This window comes from Myxocyprinus asiaticus, chromosome 27 (assembly GCF_019703515.2).
Source record: "Myxocyprinus asiaticus isolate MX2 ecotype Aquarium Trade chromosome 27, UBuf_Myxa_2, whole genome shotgun sequence".
NCBI classification, from domain to species: domain Eukaryota; kingdom Metazoa; phylum Chordata; class Actinopteri; order Cypriniformes; family Catostomidae; genus Myxocyprinus; species Myxocyprinus asiaticus.
Window position 1 is genome coordinate 19,999,743 of NC_059370.1, and position 17,669 is coordinate 20,017,411.

Sequence of the window (17,669 nt, forward strand, 5' to 3'; positions counted from 1 at the left end):
GAGGGCAGGGGGCAACCAATAATCCACTCAGCAGTCCGAACTGTCTGATGACCGATTTCGTAACAACCAAACCAGACAGTTACTGAAGTGCAGAGGACAGACTCAGTGACTGCTGAGTAGAACTGTATCAGCAGCGCCTGTGGCAGGTTGAACTTCCTCAGCTGGCGAAGGAAGTACAACGTCTGCTGGGCCTTTTTCACAATGGAGTCAGTGTGGGTCTCCCACTTCAGGTCCTGTGAGATGGTAGTGCCCAGGATCCTGAATGACTCCACTGCTGCCACAGTGCTGTTTAGAATGGTGAGGGGGGACAGTGTTGGGGGGTTCCTCCTAAAGTCCACTATCATCTCCACTGTTTTGAGCGTGTTCAGCTCCAGGTTGTTTTGACTGCACCAGTGAGCCAGCTGTTCAACCTCCCTTCTGTATACAGACTCATCGTCATCTTGGATGAGGCCGATGACAGTAGTGTTGTCTGCAAACTTCACAAGCTTGACAGAGGGGTCCTTGGTGGTGCAGTCATTGGTATACAGGGAGAAGAGTAGTGGGGAGAGCACACATCCCTGGGGGGCACCAGTGCTGATCGTACATGTGCTGGAAGTGAATTTCCCATCTCACTAGCTGCTGCCTGTCCATCAGAAAGCTGGTGATCCACTGATAGATAGACATGGGAACAGAGAGTTGGTGTAATGTAGTCCGGAGAATAGCTGGGATGATGGTGTTGAAAGTCGAACTGAAGTTCACAAAAAGGATCCTTGCATATGTCCCTGGTCTGTCCAGATATTGCAGGATATGATGGAATCCCATGTTTACTGCATCATCCACAGACCTGTTTGCTCGATAAGCAAATTGAAGGGAATCTAGAAAGGGTCCAGTGATGTTCTTCAGGTGGGTCAACACCAGTCTCTCAAATGATTTCATGACCACAGACATCAGAGTGACAGGTCTGTAGTCATTAAATCCTGTGATTTTGGGTTTCTTTGGGACAGGAATGATGGAGCGTTTGATGGGGAACTTCACACTATGCAATATTTAGCTGTGCAAATAGGCATGTTTTGGACCAATATAAAGCATAATATAGGCTAAATAGCTTACCTGTACCAAATTGATGTGTAAAGCAAAGTTTCGCAAAACAAGCATATGGGGACTGATCAATTGATAATACATTTTCTTTCTTTTTTTTCCTTTTTTTTTTATCCCCTTTTCTCCCAATTTGGAATGCCCAATTCCCACTACTTAGTAGGTCCTCTTGGTGGTGTGGTTACTCACCTCAATCCGAGTGGTAGAGGACAAGTCTCAGTTGCCTCCGTTCTGAGACCATCAATCCGCGCAGCTTATCACATGGCTCGTCGTGCATGGCACCACGGAGACTACTCATGTGGAGGCTCATGCTACTCTCCGCGATCCGCGCACAGCTTACCACACGCCCCATTGAGAGTGAGAACCACTAATCGTGACCACGAGGAGGTTACCCCATGTGACTCTACCCTCCCTAGCAACCGGGCCAATTTGGTTCCTTAGGAATCCTGGCTGGAGTTACTCAGCACACCCTGGATTCGAATTCACAACTCAAGGGGTGGTAGTCAGTGTCAAAACTCGCTGAGCTACCCAGTCCCCCTGATAATTCATTTTCAATGTCATGTACGGCATCGTTAAACATTCAGTCGACTGGATCAGTTTACAATCCAATGCAATTTATACATCAACAAATAATCTGGTTACCGACAGTGTGAAAGTATGGCACTTTGACCCCGCATTCTCCCTAAATTTTCGCATTGAGACGAGATGCAAATGTAAATATCCAACGAAAGTAAATGTCACTTGAGGATACAGTTTATGGTGGGAACTCTGTGCCAAAACAACCGACCGACAGACGGACCGAACGTCTAACTTAATGTCTTGTGCTTTGAGTGTCTTACACAGCGGGTGACCCATGTGACGATGTCACGTGATGACTGATGTGACATCAACATCTTGAAATTAGCTGTTTTTTAACTAGGTAAGGAGCCAAGCTTTTGTTTAAAGACTATAAATGGACAATACAGGCACTAGATGTAGTTATTTTATACCTAAAACAATACTCAACCATTTTTCCTGCATCCTGCTGTACTTCCCTCAATAAGCATTTAGAGAAAGGTGTTGGTCTATACTAAGTCATTCTGAGTGATGAACTGATAGCTATAAAAATGCTACCACCTGTCTATCATGACTTTCTCTGATAATTATGAATGAAACTTACATGCCACATTACATGACAGAAGGCAACGTATGTGTGTGTGTGTGTGTGTGTGTGAGGTATTTCAGTGTGTGTGTGTGTGTGAGTCTCTGTGTGTGTGAGAGAGGTCTTGTGTAAACTGGATCTAACATGCATTTTCACTGCCTCACATGTTTTCATATTCTAAGCATATCATTGAAAACTGTACATGGCATCACATCTTTGTCTATAGGCTTCATACATAGGCAGTGGGTGAATGAATTGCAGGATAAGGGTATGTAAATAAAATTAAGTAAAGAAATAAATAAATAACATTTAAAATAATTTCCTCATCTGAATCCATACATTAATTTAAAGATTTTCAAATTGCAGGTTCTGCCTACTGTACAATGTTCTCACTCCATACAAAACACTCCAAATTAATAAATTGTTGATTATTGTTATTTGCACAGACACCAGTATTCATATTGATAATTTTACATCTCAAATTGATGCCTATCTATCCATCATTCTTTATATATTCAGTCTCTTTATTAGGGCTGGGTATAGCCAGGCACCTCACGAACCGATACGTATCACCATACATATGTCACGATAAGATATATCATAATATATCACAATATATATATATCATGATTCAATTCAGTTACTATTCACAAGCTCTTGATTCAATTCCAATGAATTTCGGTATATTTCAGTTATAATGTCTATATTTGCTCATATATGAAAGAACTGATGAATGCCACTCTTATTTAGACAATCTGCTTCATTTTTATTGAACTGTTGGACATGATATAAATACAAAAAATATATATATATATATAATAAAAATATTGATACTGGGATCGATACAATAGCATAAGAAAAAGTATCACGATATACTGATATTTGATTTCACTTGTTTTGGCACTACTAGGGTTCCCACTTTTGAAGTTTTAAAATAAGGGACACTTAAATTTATTAATAAATGCGTTGAGTTAATATGCGTTATTAATAAAAATGTTATATCCTTTCTTATATGCTAAAATGAGAACTTTACTGACCCATTACTTATAAAAAAATATACATCATTTATATGTTAAAAATATATTTATTTGCATTTTTTCAATTTATTTGTCTTCTTTATCTTATTTATGTATACATTTTGGATGGTTTATACATATTTTGTAATTTTTTTTATTTTAATTTTTTTTATTTGTATATTTTTTTCAATTGTTTGATCTTATTGAACATTTATATAGAAAAAACTCCACAGTTTTACCACCATTTGTGGACTTTTCCGAAGGTCCCTTAACACACCCTCCACAGTATTAGCACGTTAAATTTTCCAACTTATATCAATGTTAAATTGGCGATCTGGAACGATTTCACTGTGACACCATCTGACCAGCTTAAATATGGGACAAAACATTTAGGCCTACAATCAGCTGAATCTGAATTCTTTACCTAGAAGAGTGTGTGCACAGACAGGCTAAACTTTGTAATTAATTAAGATTGGTATTGCTTTCAAATTTCACATGCTTTAAAAACTCTAAAATTAAATTGTAGAATAAAATATCCTTAAAGGTGCTATATGTAATATTTTTATTGTACTAAATCATAAAATGACCATAATATGCCATTAGAGAATTAGGAAACATGCTAAGTTGAAATACTGGCTTCTCTGATAACAATGCTACAGCCAGTATATTCTAATTTGAAGTTTCCATTCCGGGCCGGAATTTCTGTTTATATTTTGGCCTGTGTGATCCCGCCCACTGCCCAATAGTATTTGGACACCGCCGGGTTGCCAGATTTGAACAAGTTTGCAGGCAAACAACACTGCATGCTGCAGCCATGGAAGCCAGCAAACGATCTGGATCAGAGATAACAGATTCCACCTGACCTAAAAAGCCTCGCCATCCATCTAAAAACCACCATGACCAGAGGCGTAGTAAAACAAGGATGAATATTGGAGGTGCCTTTGGAAGATGGAGACAGCTTAAAGCCCAGAAATCCTTTAAAACTGATGCTGAGATGGCTAATTTGCGTGTCAACATTCTGGCAACCCGCATGAGCTTTGAGTCTGTGGCGGGGCAGACAACTCTCCAATATTTTGAATTTGGACTGCAGTACCCATTTCAAACGCTTGTTGTCAATCTTACATATAGCACCTTTAATATTATAAATTATCTTAAATCTTAAATTATGTTCGTTAATTTTCATGTCAGCGATGTACAAACAATGAGCCAAAACAATATCAGATGCAACACGTTCCTGTGTTTACGTGTTGCTAACATAGGCTACCTGTGGCATCTGGTCAGAAGTGCAAGTAACCAATCATCTTTCCAACGTGTTGTCTATGTGTGAAGACGCATAACACATTTGTGTTTTTCTTACCTTCATTTACCTTCGTATGCTTCAGTTGTATCCTCCAACTAGTCCACGTATGATTATTGCAGTGGCTGATTTAGCAATTTATGTGTAAGCCTAGTATTATTAAAGTTATATAAAGTGTAATTCTGCAGCCGCGGCTTCTTTATTAACAAACCATTGGACTGTATTGGACTTAATAATTATTCTATGGGTGGACATGCAGTAGTGTAACCTAAGTTATGTCCTCATTTGCCCAACATTAATTTAAAGGCTATTTAAACAGTTGTGCATGTGAATAACAAATGCAGACTAAAAGTTAATGTACTTCATTTATTTTGACAGAGAACAGAAAAAAATGCAACAATAAAACAAAGAAATGAAGACCTATTGCCACAGAATTGCAATGAAATTACAAGCCTAAATGACTTTTGTGCTCATTTTAAATAGTAGGCTACTTTGACAAGCTTAACAGGGGCGCCTGCAGGATTTAATTTGAGGGTACGCACAGAAATCGGCCTAATAAACCTTATATCTAGGGGGTCCGGGGGCATTCTCCCCCGTGAGTTTTTATTTATTTATTTATTTTTTTTTTTTTTTGCAGAAAACAACACCAGAGCATTCAGTTCTGGTAACTTTGAGATAAGCCTTTGTTTTATTTCCTTGAGGATGAGTAGCATTCATGTAACTATTGGCTAAAGCATTTCTTCCAGTAACCATTCAGACAGACGCGTTTTCGCGCTAAAAAAGCAAAACACACCACAACGAATAGAGCAGAAAGCAGGTGTCTCAAGACGAACTTGACACAGCGTCTAAAAATGCAGCGCTCCTGTGAGAGATGCTAAAAACACAGTGAAACGTGACGCAGTTTTCAAAAGACCTCTATCTAGCGAATGTTTATATGGAAAACGATTGAAAAACAGCGCGAGCAGACGCAAAAACACGTTCAGTTTGAACAGCCCCTTGTTCACATGACACAGCACTAGCTGAAGTTTCTCAAAGTTACCTCTCAAAAAAACAGCCTTTTTTCTCAGTTGACTGTAGGTAAATTTCCACTGTATCCAGCGCTGTTTGTTCTCTGTATTCGTAAATATCCCGATACTGTTTTGCTGTGTGAGAAACTTCCCCAAATGATTCAGTGAGAGAGCACTCTGAACGAATTGACCTGAATCACGAAACGATTCAGACGTTTTGCAACGTCTGTTATATTATATTATGTATACATTTATTTTAACAAATAGCATCAAACATATTTACATACATAAAAACTTATCATGGATAATACACTGTGACATCCATTATAAACATTTGGTATAATGTTAGTGGACATTTCAAGTGATTAAAGCCGCGAAATAATCACAGATGCAAAAATATTAACAGAACTTCAACTAGAAGGTAATAATGTTACTTAACCAATCTGAATTTGACCCGGTGGTGCAGCTGCTGTCTTCTCCTGTTTGTGTTTGGTTCCAGTTGCCAACTCCACTGCTAACAGTATTATATATATATATATATATATATACTACCTTTCAAAAGTTTTGAAACACTTACTCATTCTTTATTATAATTTTTTTTTCACATTTTAGAATAATAGTAAAGTCATTAAAACTATGGAATAACATAAATGGAACTACGGGAATTATGTTGTGACTAAACAAAATCCAAAATAAATCAAAACTGTGTTATATTTTAGCATCTTCAAAGTAGTCACCCTTTGCCTAGAATTTGCAGACATGTACTCTTGACATTTTCTCAACCAACTTCTTGAGGTATCACCCTGGGATGATCTTTAAACAGTATTGAAGGAGTTCCCATCTATGTTGGGCACTTATTGACTGCTTTTCTTTATTATTTGGTCCAAGTCATCAATTTCAAAAACTTTTTATTTTATTTTATTAAATGTTAGTTTTGTAATGAAATAAATTAATATGGTGGCATAATTATATTTTTGTCTACAAAACTAATTTCAAACATTTAAGCATACGCCTTCAGATCAAAAGATTTTTAAGATCATGAGAAACATTTCAGTCAAGTGTTTCAAAACTTTTGACCGGTAGTGTATATATATATATATATATATATATATATATATATATATATATATATATATATATATATATAAAATTTAAAAAAACAGATTTTATGTATTTAGCGTTTTTCCAAAGCTCAATAAACCTTTACACACAATATTTCAATACATTTTTTTTTTATTTTTATATAAATTTGCTTATTTGTTGTGAAGTAATAAGTGTTTTACCTCAGAAAAACGAACTCTCCTGTCAGACACAGTAGACATAAAAAAAAAGGTGCCTCAGAAATATGCGTTGTCCAGGGCTGGGCTACCGGGGCTTAAGCTCTGAATGTTTTGATCATCTTTTTGTAGTGACGTCAGAAGTACCAGTGCTTTAGGTATCAAGTTGATATGAAAACATATTGCATTTTATTATTTTAACATAACATTTTTATATATATATATATAATTAATGATTCCTGTCTTTCTATGGTATTGATAACACCAAATACAGACTCAATTCAGTACCCATGCAATGTCGTGTTGGCACCTGCTTTCCAGCTTTCAAGAGAGTTTGAGGCGCACAATTGTGGCTGTCTTGGAAACTGTGTTGAGTTGGTCTATCCAGATGCAGTAAGTACCAAATATTTAGATATATAACCCTGAAAATAAGGAGTAATATATACAGATGTACTCGAGGAATTTGCTAACTTTAAAGTCACGAGCCAAGACATTTGCGTTTTTAGCAAAACTCTTTATTAAGACACGATGCAGTAAACCTAGCCAACTTTAACAGATCTAGCTATTATTTTTCATCTCTTGTAAATTTTTCGCCTATTTACAACCTGCTTTCTTGTAAATTAATGCTGCCTTCATGTGCTATCGGAACTGTCCTACTTCCCACTTCTGAAGTGGTAATTATGAGTACATTGTGTTCAAGTTCTTTGTTGTTGGAAAGAACAGGGAACATGGATGACGCCAGTTTCATTCATGCATATTTCTCAAGGAACTTTTATATTGACACCATAATACATTTCACTCAGTTAGCTTGCTGACGATAATGGAATTTTGGTCAAATACAAGCTATTTTCACGGTGTAAAAATGTACAACATGCATAGAATGGTTGCTGATATGCATAAATTAATTTGACCAAAATGGCAAGCACTAAAAATTAGCTGCATTTAGAAAAATGAACAAAACCTGTCATTCACTACAGAAACTGTACTCTCCTCTGCCATATTGAAAGTTAAGGACTCCTCCCATGTTGGAAACTTGGGTATCAAAATTAGCTCAGAGTTTCCCAGTCATAATTACGACTTGAGGGGTCGTTCATGTGCAACTTCTGAGTGGGAAACTCGTATTTACGATAATTCCCATAGCACGTAAAGGCAGCATCTCTTAAGCACCTGCGACGAATCAATGAAAACTGTATACAGACATACACAATGTGTGTCAAACTACGGAAAGCTGAAAGAGACAGAATAGTGTTTTTTTAAATCACGTTTTAAAGTATAGGTGTTTAAAGCATGCAATTTCTGATCTTCAAGTGTATCTAAGGCTGAAACAGAAGTTAGTGAGACTTTTTTAATTTACTATATAAATGACACCTCATAGATGTATTCACATTTTTGTTATAAACTGTATTATATTCCGATATTTCATCGAAGTATGGCCCCATATCCATAGAGGTCTGGGCTAAGCCCCGAATGTCCACTGACCCTAGCACCGCCCCTGGTTGTCCTGTTTATCTGCTGTCAGACGAGATTCTGTCAGGCTTTATATAAATATTGAAATATACTAGTGTTATTTTCATAACTTAATACATTTTTATATTGTGTTGTGAAATAAAAAGTGTCTTACCTCAGAAAAACTAACGGTCCTGTCAGACGCATTTGAGTGCAGATGATGAGCACGCAAGAGTTCAAGTGGAGGCGCGTGCTGTTATATTACATTTACGTTTAGGCTATATTTATTCATTTAGCAGACGCTTTTATCCAAAGCGACTTACAAATGAGGAGAACAATGGAAGCGATTCATCCAAAAAGGGGCAGCAATATAACAAGTGCTGTAATACAAGTATCACATTGCCTAGAAAAGTACACATAGCAAGGAAAGTTTTTTTTTTTTTTTTTTTACGGTATGTAGCCTATTGTGTATTTCCCATCCATCGCTATATTAAAAGATCATTGCTTATGCATATCATGTTAAATATGTTTTAACTTTGCGAAAAGCAAATATCAAATCAAATCAAATCACTTTTTAAAATATTCTACATTTTTTAAATATTCACTTGAAAATATTCTATCTTCAAAGAGATTTCTTTTTCTGTGTTGCGACTGGAGACGTTTTAAACATTTCAAATAGCAAATTCTGGTCATCATACCACATTGCAAAGTTATTGTGGTTTCAATTTGTTATTGTGTAAATATGTAGGCACTTGATTTATGCACATTTTGTGGATGTCTCCCAACAGATCTAATTCGAATCACTGCAGAGGATTCAGAATATTTAATGTACAAATAATGAATCATCTGAGAATGTAAAGCAAACAGATACAAAAGCAAATGATGCATGAAATCCTAATTAGAATGTAAACATTTTATTTTATAATGACACATTTTGTAAGGTTTAATTCCTTTCCTGTTAGTCATCCAAATACAGGTGTACAAATCTCAAATAATAGCAATAATTAAACTGCTACAACACAAATCTGTCATAGAAATTGAATTGTCCTGTGTTGTGACTGTACTCAGCCTTTGTTTGTTTGTTTGTTTGTTTTGGATCACATAGGAGAATGTAAAAAAGTGGAATTAGAATTGGAAGGTGAAGTGGTAGTTATATTACGGACCAATGACGTTGCATTTGCGTTGCCAATAAATCACAGAGTTACCCAAATATTACGAATGCATTACATAACTGGACCTGTCTGGGTAAGCTTGGGACATTAGGAGGACGTAAAGATGACGTTGTGAATTTGTAATTTAATGGTCATTAAATTATGGGCCCATGACGTTGCAGTTACATTGTCAGTAAGTCATGGAATTACCTAAATATTACGAATATATTACATAACTGGACCATTCTGGGTAAGCCTGCAACATTAAGAGGACGTAAAGACGACGTTGTGAATTGGTCAAATAATGGTAATGAAATTATGAGCCTGTGATGTTGCAGTTACGTTTTAGAAAGTACTAAAAGGACAAATAACTTATGTAACTTTTTAAATATTACCATTTTACCTTATAAGTTTGATATACTGTAGTTAAGTATTACATTATTGTACAATTGTATAATATAGTGCCTTTATTGTCCAGATGATGGTGTCAATGTATTAGTTATTATTGATATTAATCCTGAAAAGTTTCTGAACTGCTTTGTTTTAGTGCATAAAAGTTTTAGGCATTTATGAATAGCAAATAGCTTTTATTGATCAATTAACTTATACAAAGTGCAGTTTAACTTTTTAATTGATTTAAAAAGTTAAATCAATATTTGGTGTGACCATCCTTTGCCTTTGAAACCACACAAGTTCTCCTAGGTACACTTGCACAAAGTTTTTGAAGATTCATGAAGAACATGACACAGTTCTATGGATTTAGGTTGCCTTCATTGCTTCATTCTCTTCATATAATCCCAGACTCACACCGGACAGTCATAATTATATTATTATTATTATATTATATTCTCTCTTAACAACTTACTATCAGCTGACAGCCTGAATGTCAATACAGTACAATACAACCTACTGTACATTCTATATATACTATATATACTTTTTTTATTGAATAATGTGTATCTATATTGTGTGTATTGTATACTGTACAGTGTATATTAGACTTTAAATTGTGTTGTGTTAATTTGATGTTATTGTAAATTGGTATATGTCTCATCACTGTCACGACTGCTATGTTGATCGGAACTGCACCCAAGAATTTCACACACCATTGCACTTGTGTATATGGCTGTGTGACAATAAAAGTGATTTGATTTGATTTGATTTTACTTATAGTATGGATTCTTGTTCTTCTTCTATTCAATTCTATGTCAGAATCAGAATCAGCTTTATTGCCAAGTATACTTACACATACAAGGAATTCGTCTTGGTGACAGGAGCTTCCAGTGTACAACAATACAAAAACAATACAAAAACAGCAGGAAGACATAGATAATAATAAAGTATAAATATAAAATATAGCTGGGATGATGGTGTTGAAAGCCGAACTGAAGTCCACAAAAAGGATCCTTGCATATGTCCCTGGTCTGTCCAGATGTTGCAGGATATGATGCAGTCCTATGTTGACTGCATCATCCACAGACCTGTTTGCTCGATAAGCAAATTGAAGGGGATCTAGAAAGGGTCCAGTGATGTTCTTCAGGTGGGCCAACACCAGTCTCTCAAATGATTTCATGACCACAGACGTCAGGGAGACAGGTCTGTAGTCATTAAGTCCTGTGATTTATGGTTTCTTTGGGACAGGAATAATGATTGAGCATTTGAAGCAGCATGGGACTTCACACTGCTCCAGTGATCTACTGAAGATCTGTATGAAGATGGGGCCAGCTGGTTAGCACAGGATCGAAGACACGCTGGTGAGACGCCATCTGGGCCTGAAGCTTTCCTCGTCATTTGTTTCCGAAAGACGCGGCTCACATCATCTTTACAGATCTTATGTGCAGGTTGAGTAGCAGGAGGGGGGAGTAGGGGGGTTGCAGGAGGTGTTGGTGTTTGTGTGAAGTGAAGGTCAGAGTGGGTGTGGGGTGTGAGATTGGGCCTTTCAAATCTGCAGTAGAACACATTCAGGTCGTCAGCCAGTTGTTGGTTCCCTACAGGGTTGGGGGTAGGAGTCCTATAATTTGTGAGTTGTTTCATGCCACTCCACACTGATGTAGGGTCGTTAGCTGAAAACTTGTTTTTCAGCTTCTCAGAGTTTCTTCTTTTAGCCACTCTGATTTCCTTGTTCAGTGTGTTCCTGGCCTGATTGTACAAGACTTTATCCCCACCCCTGTAAGCATCCTCTTTGGCCTGACGAAGCTGCCTGAGCTCTGCTGTAAACCATGGTTTGTCATTGTTGAACTTTAAATAAGTCCTAGTAGGAATGCACATATCCTCACATAAACTGATATATGATGTAACAGTATCTGTGAGCTCATCCAGGTCTGTGGCTGCAGCCTCAAAAACACTCCAATCCGTGCAATCGAAACAGGCTTGTAGTTCCCGCTCTGCTTCACTGGTCCATCTCTTTACAGTCCTTAATACTGGCTTGGTTGATTTTAATTTCTGCCTGTAGGTTGGAAGAAGATGAGCCAGACAGTGATCAGAGAGTCCCAAAGCTGCTCTAGGGACAGAGTGATATGCATCCTTTATTATTGTGTAACAATGATCCAGTATGTTCCTGTCTCTGGTGGGGCATGTGATGTGCTGTTTGTATTTGGGCAGTTCATGTGTGAGATTTGCTTTGTTAAAATCCCCAAGAATAATAATAACTGAGTCCAGGTATTGTTGTTCTGTGTCTGTGATTTGATCAGCCAGCTGTTGCAGCGCTGTGTTCAAACACGCGTTTGGTGCGATGTACACACTCACCAGAATAAATGAGGAAAACTCCCGCGGCGAGTAGAAAGGCTTACAGTTAATAAAGAGCGCTTCCAAATTAGGACAGCACATCTTCTTTAACATTGTTACATCTGTACACCGATTTTCATTGATATAAATGCATATTCCACCGCCTCTCGTTTTCCCCATTAACTCCACGATGCGATCCGCTCTGAACAGCTGGAAGACCGGCAGATGTAACGCGCTGTCCGGAATGGCTTCACTCAGCCAGGTTGCTGTGAAGCACAAGGCAGCAGAGGTTGAAAAGTCCTTGTTTGTGTGGGTGAGGAGCTGTAGTTTGTCTGTTTTGTTAGGAAGAGAGCGGAGATTCGCTAAGTGAATACTTGGCAGTGCTGTTCGAAATCCGTGCCAACAGAGTTTGACCAGCACACCGACTCGTCTCCCTCGCCTGCGTCTCTTGAACAGCAGAGCTGCGCCTCCAACTAAAATGTCTAGCAAAATGTCTGAATATTCGAAAACCGGGAAAAGATTGTCTGGTATATGCTGTTGAATGTTCAGCAGTTCGTCTCTGTTAAAACTGACTGGAAAAGGATTACTAAACACAGGACAAACAAACAAAAACAACAAAAGAACTGAGGAGCTCCACACCGAGGCAGCCATCCACGGTGCCATCATGATGATCCTATGTGCTAAAGATGTTAAAATCTAAAATAGATATTTTCTACTGACACAATAAAGCAAAAGATAGAAAATAACCATCTTAAGACAAATGTTTTTGTGAACCATGTAATGTGCCTGAGACTTTTGCACAATACTGCAAATGTAAACAATGATAGAAACATGTTTATTACTGGGAAGAAAGGGGGAGGGGGGAATGCACGCACATCCAACATTTCTACAACAGGTGCTGGATTTTAGAGAGGCCTGTTGTATTTATGCACGTAACACTTTATATCCTACGGTCTTAACTTGGATTTTGATATCCATCCATTCTTGTGACTTATTGACATTTTGGGATAACGTTTACCTTTGTATCGGTGTTTGTATTTGTTTGACTTTGACCTGTGTCTGATATTTGCTGTTTGAAACGTTTTTACTTAAATTGTGACGTTTTCATTCATGTGATTCACTGATGTATGTGAATTGTTTGTAATTGTGGGAGACTGATGTAGGCTATGTTTTGCTGACGTTTGAACTTATCTCAAATTAATTGTTCTCAATAAATACTTATTAACGTAAGTACAGCAGGATGCAGGAAAAATGGTTGAGTATTGTTTTAGGTATAAATTATCTAAATCTAGAGCCTGTAATGTAAATTTATAGTCTTTAAACAACAACTTTGCTCCTTACCTAGTTAAAAACCAGCCAATTTCAAGACGTTGATGTCACGTCAGGTCGTCACTTGACATCGTCACTTGGGTCACCCGCTGTGTAAGACGCTCAAAGCACAAGAGGTTTGGTCAGATGTTTGGTCGGTCTGTCGGTTGGTCAGACGCTTGGGTTTTGGCACGGAGTTCCCACCATATGTCACAACAAATACCAACAACACATAAGCTCCTCAGTCTTTTGATTTATAGAACATCTGTATGCACATACAGTAAACCCAACTCCTGATGGCATGCAGGTCAGTCATATTACTTGAAAGACAGTGGGGTGCTAGAACACAGAGAAAAATGAGACATCATTCACAAAAGAGCTGATTTTTTTTTTTTTGTGTGTGTCAGATGTTAAAGAATGTCACTAAATCAGACTACAAGTCACTAAAATTTTCACTATCCGCCATATGGCTCTTTTACTGGCTAAGGGGGTCAAAAAGTCACTAAATCTAGCAACAAAGTGGCTAAATTGGCAACACTGGTCACGTGTAGTCGTCAAGTGGGTCACCTGCTGTGTAAGACGCTCAAAGCACAAGAGGTTTGGTCAGATGTATGGGCGGTCTGTCGGTCGGCCAGATGCTTGGGTTTTGGCACGGAGTTCCCACCATATGTCACAACAAATACCAACAACACATAAGCTCCTCAGTCTTTCGATTTATAGAACATCTGTATGCACATACAGTAAATCCAACTCCTGATGGCATGCAGGTCAGTCATATTACTTGAAAGACAGTGGGGTGCTAGAACACAGAGAAAAATGAGACATCATTCACAAAAGAGCTGATTTTTTTTTTTTTTTTTTGTGTCAGATGTTAAAGAATGTCACTAAATCAGACTACAAGTCACTGAATTTCACTATCCGCCATATGGCTCTTTTACTGGCTAAGGGGGTCAAAAAGTCACTAAATCTAGCAACAAAGTGGCTAAATTGGCAACACTGGTCACGTGTAGTCGTCAAGTGGGTCACCTGCTGTGTAAGACGCTCAAAGCACAAGAGGTTCGGTTAGACGTTAGGTTGGTTTGTCTGTCGGTCAGACGCTTGGGTTTCGGCACGAGTTCCCTCCATACTAGTTGAGCTTTAACAATCCGTCGAAACAAACACGATAATGCGCTGCTTAAATATAGCGCGTAGACGTATGAATTTAAGTGAGAACGCATTTTAAATAAAAAAGTGTCAAACTCACGGTTAGTCTGCTTTAGGTCCGCTCACACGAATGTAATATATGTATTCGGTTCCATAGTGTAGTGGTTATCACGTCTGCTTTACACGCAGAAGGTCCTGGGTTCGAGCCCCAGTGGAACCATGTGTTTTTTGAGATACATTTAATTTGTAACCTTGCCTTCTGTCATAATATTTACTGGTCAGCTGGTTTACCTAAACTAGCTGACTATCAAGCATAGACTACACCTATAAGCACATAGACAAGCAAGCGTGTTACACAAATGGATGTAAATGAGATTAGAGTCTGACACACGAGAAACCGCCCGTGTTGCATCTCTCTAGCAGAAACTCAAAAGAGCCCACAACAATGTGCGGGTGCTGTGTCTGGGATACAAGCTTTCTATAGGCATATATATATGAAAATGCGTGTGAAACTGTAAGTGTTATCAATAAATCAGATTGGTGGCATTTGGTGGAACAATAAGTCGAATAGCTACATCATTGGCTCAACTGTAAATAAGATCATTTGTTTAATGACGGCGAACAGTCGACAAATAAGCGGCAGGAAGAATGACGAAGTCAAAAATAATGTTTGTGCGACCCCTACTGTTAACTTTAACCTAGCAACAGATATTTCTAGTTGGTTACTGTTCCTGCGAATTGAATCACCAATTAGTAAGAGTAGACTATAGTTAATGCTACTTTTCCCTGTGCTATAGTCAAGCCTCTCTTTCAAATGCGGTTAACAAAATGTATTTTTAAAATGTATATTATCATGTAGGCTATTATCAGCTCATTTAATCTGAACAGACCTATGCATACTCTGTACCTGTGCCCAATGCACCAATATTTCCCCCCCAGTATTATTTTTAATTGATGTGAAATGAATATAAAGCAAATGCCAACATTTCCTTACAGCTGAGCTTAAGAAATTGAGCTTGTACTTGCAACATTAAGTATGACAGAATGTGCGTTCATGTACTGTACAGTGGGCTAAACATTGAGTTGCCGGTATGTATGATGACAATTTCCAGACAGTAATCCAAAACATAATATAACTTCTGAAAGGAAGGTTCTCTAATCTACGTTTGTGAGCTTTACCGTTATGGTGTGATCATTCATTCATAGTATCAAATGTCCACTCACCATAATGATGAGCAAAAGAAATGCCATCCAAAAGACAATTTTATGGCTCTCATTGGTGGTTTCTGGATGATATGCAAAATTGGGAATGAATAAGGATTTCCTTAATGAACAGATTTCCTGCTAGACTGTTAAACATTGCTTTTACTGTGATATCATTGCAATTTCTTGATTTTATGTCAGTGTTGGAGCTGTCCAAGGTTCTGAATGAACACATGAACACATCTGTAGCGCCAGTAAATAATAAATAAAAAATAACAACAAATGAACATGCTCTTGGTCTTCTTTCTTCTGGAAATACCTTTTGACGGATTAACTAGAACGATAAGAACTCACTCAAAAACACAGGACTTCCAAAGACTGAACGATGATCACGTTAGAATTCCAAATTCAGTTTACTGCATAAAGTTACTAGAGCAATTCAGAATCTTCCAGCAGTGGCATTACTGGAAGCATGGGGTGTTTTTACTTCAGATACAACACTATTAATGTAACATCCACAGCATATTTACTGTATGTAGCCTTCAAAGTTTCTCACAAGTTCAAAAAATTACAGCAAAAATCCTTGATTGAATGTTTCAGATTTTTGAAGGCTGCTATTTTTAGTCTAATGTTAGCATACCAAAACACAGTTTCCTCATTTTTATCCAAATCACCCTTGTCACTTGATATAGGATAATGGGTTTGCCACTAAGGATGGCAAGAGGACTCCAAAGAAGAGTGCCTAGGGGTCAGGGGCATAGATTCCAGTGGGGGTTGGGGGAGGTAACCCCCCAATAATCAAAACAAGCAAGTACAACCCCCCATTATTTATACCATGATCAATGGAAACAAGTAAATGCTTATCGGAACCTTGCTAGGGGTCTTGCGGGACCATGATCTGGTGAAGTCAGCAAGGTAATTATAATTTTATTTGGCACTGCACAACAAATGCATGAAATAGAGCAAGATATGATCTCCAGAAGTATGGTGTGGTAAAATTGTACATAAAAAAGGCAATTGCCATGTGGACTGAGAACAACTAAAACTGACAATGAAAGTTTACTTTATGATGCTTTGGTTTGCAATATAAGGGTACTATATTTACATTTTGCGAGCATAGGCTATATTCCAAGTGTGAATGTTTTTAGTTTTTTTTTTTTTTTCTGGGTTCAAGTTCAACTCAATGGACAGCATTTGTGTCATAATGCTGATTACAACAAAAATGAAATTTGACTCGTCCCTCCGTTTCTTTTCTTTCTTTCTTTTTTTAAATATCGAGATTACAGTGAGGCACTTACAATGGAAGTGAATGGGGCCAATTTTTGTAGGGTTTAAACTGTGAAGAACTGTGAAGCTTATAATTTCTATAAAAGCACTTATGTTAATTCCTCTGTTAAAACTTGTGTATTATTTGAGCTGAAACGTTGTTAAAATTGTCCCTTTTTTACAGCCGTTTTAGGGTTTGTGACATTATGCTACTAATGCTAATAATGAGGAAATGATGATGATCATTTCACACAGCCACTCATACTGTTTTACTGAGTGAGAAACCGCTCCAAACGAGCTGTTTACATTTTTCAAAGTCAACCGCAAACCGATTCAGACCATATTGTGATTTACTGTAAACGAACCGACTCAGGGGCATCGCTAGTTCTCATTCTAAACCGTTGAAAGAATGATTTTTAAAATGGCCAGGGGAAATGTTTCTTATGTATATGTTTGTGTGTACGTCCTCCTCATTAAACAATGATTTATCAGTAAAAATTCTACTGGGACCAGAGGAAATTTCCTGGTGCTCGCGCGACGCCCCTGTAACAACTATTTTGCAACAGTATTTTGAGTTGAAGCGCTTGGCAGGACTTTTATTTTGAAATATAATTGT

The 17,669-nt window shown here is 37.6% G+C and overlaps 1 non-coding gene across 1 annotated transcript; it reads left to right on the forward strand.

The window, feature by feature from the left end:
• The first annotated feature begins 14,731 nt into the window (after positions 1-14,731).
• trnav-uac (transfer RNA valine (anticodon UAC)) lies at positions 14,732-14,804 on the forward strand. Its single transcript has one exon. It is a non-coding gene; the product is annotated as a tRNA-Val (tRNA).
• Positions 14,805-17,669: the final 2,865 nt, after the last annotated feature.